Genomic DNA, 5000 nt, shown 5'->3' with positions numbered 1-5000 from the left:
ACCCAAAGGCGTTTGGATCCTGGTCGGGCAGATGAATTCAATTATAATTCACCTTGGGCGATTAATATAATATATTAATATATATATATATATCTATATATATATATATATTATATATATATTATATATTAATATTATATATATAGTGGACCTTCACACGAGCCCCTTGCATCGCGCTTTGGCAAACAAAAGAGCCATATATTTGGAACGAAGGAAGCTCACCGTACTTAACATTATAAACTGAAACATGCTTATCGTAACACGATAAATAAAACAGATTATGCCTTACCACAAAATGACAAAGAATGGCCCATCGCTCTCATAAGTCATAATTACAGGAATTTAACACCTAATTAAAAAACAAGCAAAAAGCTGGAACTTTATCTTTTTTTTTTTTTTTTTTGTCCTGCAGTTATTCCACTTTCTTCATGTCATAAATGCCTTTTCGTAAATTTTACAATTAAATTTTAGAGGAAGAAAAGGCACTGGAGTTTGTAGTTGAAGTTTAGACTGTGTTTTATTTTTTCCGAAGTGAAATCCATTACGTCAAATAAGTAACTAACTCCAGTAAAGTTTACGTTTTGTTTAATAAATGCCGCAATATAAGACGAATTGACTGAAGGCTTAAATTAATTCATTTTGAGGGGCAACAAATAATGGTCAGCGAATCATCGAGGAATGTGGAGATCCTGAAATTTTGTAATATATAATGTCTTTAGGTTTAGGAGGAAAGTTTAGGAGAGCCCCATGTCAAGATGTCAGCGTATGCATTGCCTCGAACATCCCGAATTCTGGTCAAATACAAAGGAAGCCCTTAAAATGTTGCAAGCGCTTGGATGCAATGATGAAATCATGTTTTTGTAAGCAGTTCGAGGAACACCTGATTTATAATGGTTAAAACAACGTGTTGCGGCGAAAACTGCCTTGAGAAATACACTCATGATCCATGGTGTCATTGTTATAAATCTTAGTATTGCTGTTGTAACATGATAAATATTCATGAGTTTTCTTTTGAATAAAAGGGTAGCGGATTATTTGCCTGATTACAGGTTGTATGCCATAACTCTTGAATATGAGGGGTAACTACACTCTCGGTAATAAGGAATTCTTGTTGACAAGTTTTTAGTTATATTATCTGGTGGAATACACAGAACAATTACTCTTCTTTCGAATGAGTTACTGCACATATACTCGATATTATTGTTATCTATAGCCATTGCTGTTTGTGCAGCAACATAAAGAGATTTCAAACCGAAGGAAATGAACCGGTGATTTCCATCAAAATTCTCCAAACCGTGAAAAGAAGAAATATTGATAACGGAAATTGTCGAAATATTTTAGATTTTTCTTTCATTTGGATATACACTGATACTTTGGGTAATTTTCTAAAGATATTTGAACTGCTAACATGTATTAAGAGGAATGGTTAATCTGATAAGGGATAAGAAATGAGAAAATAACTCGTTTGGTATCCCTAACTAATGTTACCACTGTTTTTAAGAGGTGATTAGTCTGTTTTCTTCTTGTCTTGTTTATAAGATGCAACTTTGATTTTAATCCCTATTGACATGTAATAAAAAGACATTCTAAAGTTAAAGGAAATTATATCTCTCTGTATATAATATAATCCTGTAAAGACTCATTTTATTCTCTGCTAATATTACAACTGTTTTAACTGGCAATTTAACTATTATTAATTTCCACTTTATTGCTTTATCAAATTAAGCCCCCAGTTTTCTTAAACCTACTCCTCTTAAATTTGTTCATATTTTTTCAGTATTTTCATTTCCTTCATCATTCTAGTTTAAGATCTTCATCTCCCTTGACCACTTATTTACAAGTTTCTAATCCTCTCAATCCTCTTCTTCCTTATTTTATTTTTTTTGCTACTAAGCTCTTAACCCGTTTTTTAACTCTGAGATTGAATAGACTTATCTAGCCATAATTAATGATCAAGGTCGATTTATAACACACTATTTATTACGGTCAGTAGATGATCCGGAAAGCCAATAGAAAGGAAAATAGCTTAGCATTCTTATGCCATAATTCATAATCATACCACAATACACACACTCACACACACACACACACACACACCACACACACACACACACATATATATATATATATATATATATATATATATAATATATATATATATATATATATACACACACGATACACACATAGACACACACAATTTTCTTAGACGTACTTACATACAACCACACATGTGAGCATGTAACTTACGCACAGGTGTGCGCATTGGAGTCTAAATCTGCGAATATATGTGTCGTATCTGAATGAGTGTATACACAATGGATATCCCATGAATTGTGGCCTGCCGGAATTCCCCAGACAAAAGCGATAAGACACGGTCCGCGTTCCTTTGAGTTTTTCCACTTCCTCTTCTTCCTCTTCTTCCTCTTCTTCTCTTCTTCTTCTCCTTCTTCGCAGAAACTCGAAGGAGGTAACACCATCGAGTTCGGAGGAGAACGGCAGATTTATCGAGAATTATGTTCTGGAAACTCAGCCATGATGTATTCCAAAGCTGCGGACGCTGTTTGTTCCACATTTCCTGTTTCTCTCTCCGCCAACACTTTGAAGTTTTCCCAGCAGTTGCTTTATTTATCGCAATGAACACGCTGGTAGGACGTGTTGTGACGTCGGCGGGGGATGGGGGGGGGGGGGGTGGTTAGGAAGGGGTGGGGAGAAGGATGAAAACTATTACAAGTTAGTTGTGGACTTCGGTATTTCTCTTGTCTGTCTATCTGTCTAACTTGGGATGATGCAGGGGTAAGATACTGTGCTGGTAGTTTGGTTTTGGGCATCAACTGGAGTAGCTGGAAAAGGCAATATCTAAAGTTATTTTGAAACTTTTATTCTCTCTCTCTCTCTCTCTCTCTCTCTCTCTCTCTCTCTCTCTCTCTCTCTCAGCTAAAAAGTTCAGAAGCTGTAAATGAACGTTTCCTCAGTATGATTACCCAATCTTCCTCACTCACCAGTCTTTCAACAGCCATTTTGACTTAAAGAAAATCTTCCACGTCCCGATTTTAACGGTCGTTGGTGACACTTGATACCAGTAAATCAAGTGCAAATATTGAGAACAAAATTCGACAACGAAATATCTCTAAGAAAGACTGAAGACTGATGAAAAATAAAAGCACACGACCAAGGGTACTATATGATAACCAAAAGTCCTTCGATGCCGATTTTATGACAAGAGCTGCAAATATCCCTCAGCCTTCATTGAAAAGTTCAAAGTTAATCAATAGCGAATAGGTGCTATTCTCTAAGAAATTGTAACAATCATTTTCAATTAATAAAGAAATTGATAAAGGGAATACGTCCCAAAACAAATTAATAAACAATTAATAAAGAAATTAATAAAGGGAATGCGTACCAAGACAGATTAATGAACAATTGACAAGGAAATTAATAAAGGGAATGTGTACGAAGACACATTCCCTTTTTACGAAGAAAAACTAAAACTTCCTACTTCGCGCAGGTATCCAAAACTTTCGAGAATGAGTTTAGGATGAAAAGATCCCTCTCCCTGACCTTTACACTTCCTTTGTTTTCTAGTGTCCACCAAAGAATGAAAAAAAAGAAAGAAAGTGAATTTACTTCCCTGTAGGAACCTTCTCCTGCATATTTTGCATTTCTCTTTCTCTTCTCTGTCCACAATAAAGGTGTATCCTTTCACTCCTGGCATGAGTAGATTTTGTAAAAGAATAAAAAAAAGTAACTTAAAGTTAGATAATCTTGTGGTTCTAGTCGTAATACAAGAGACTTTAGAATGTTTGCCTTATCTTATCTTATCTATATGTATGTATGTATGTATGTATGTATGTATGAATGTATGTATGTATGTATGTATGTATGTATGTATGTATGTATGTATGTACAACTGAATCACGAAAATATGGAACGTCATGATAATGACAAAATTCACGAAGGAAAGAGAAACGATGGAGTTCTACAAGGCCTTTCGACATCTTGCCCTTTATTAAGCAAATTTCTAAATATTTTTCTTACTTGTTTAGTTTTCAAGATCATCCATAGAACGTTGAAGGATTAGGACTTCTTCCTGGGCTAATTACCAATTAAACGGATTATTTATCCCTCATCTCCGGTTCCAGATTTGACCTCCTTACACAGAAAAACTTATTAATTCTGTGATCCTAAGATTTTTCTTGATAATGTTCTTTCTTTATTTTTTACTTTCATCTTCATGTTTATGGGGAGAATGCGTGCTATTCTTCTGTTAAAATGTTGGATAACATGAGAGAGAGAGAGAGAGAGAGAGAGAGAGAGAGAGAGAGAGAGAGATGGACTAAAAAAAAACTAAAGTTTTTGTTTTTTACACAGCGAATAGAAATTCCGAATTATTTCAATTTTTGACTTCGGATACTTCATGTTTCTTTGGATATCCAGGGAGCATATATATTAAATAACTAATTCGTAAATGTATTTTACTATTTCATATCAGCTTTTACTTAATCACCGCTGAAGAAAATGATGAGATTATATATATATATATATATATGTATATATATATTATATATATATATATATATATATATATATATATATATATATATATATAGTATAAACCGATACTGCAAAGGCCTAAAAGTCAGAGATGTTAGCCAATGCCTTCTTAAAGTTTTGGAAATCCAGATTATCTTGAAGCTTTCACTTTAATCTCTTGCTCGGATTATCGTAATATTCTCATGGGAATCGAGAATTTTCTGAATCAATGGAAAGTATAGTTTAATTAATTTTTCGAGATTTTAAATTAATATTTTTGGGACAATAATTTATTTAGGATTTTCTAAAGAAAAGCGGTGGGGGTCATATTCCTTGAGTTTGCTAGAGGAAGAATTTACATAAAAATGGAATAATAAGAAAAGAGAAGCACCCTAATATTCTATTCTGGCTAATAACATCTAACTGCATAAGCACAGTGATTTAAGTTGGTGCAAGATGAGGGAAGG

This window comes from Macrobrachium nipponense, chromosome 10 (genome assembly GCF_015104395.2).
Source record: "Macrobrachium nipponense isolate FS-2020 chromosome 10, ASM1510439v2, whole genome shotgun sequence".
NCBI classification, from domain to species: Eukaryota; Metazoa; Arthropoda; class Malacostraca; order Decapoda; family Palaemonidae; genus Macrobrachium; species Macrobrachium nipponense.
This window is presented reverse-complemented; position numbering follows the sequence as displayed.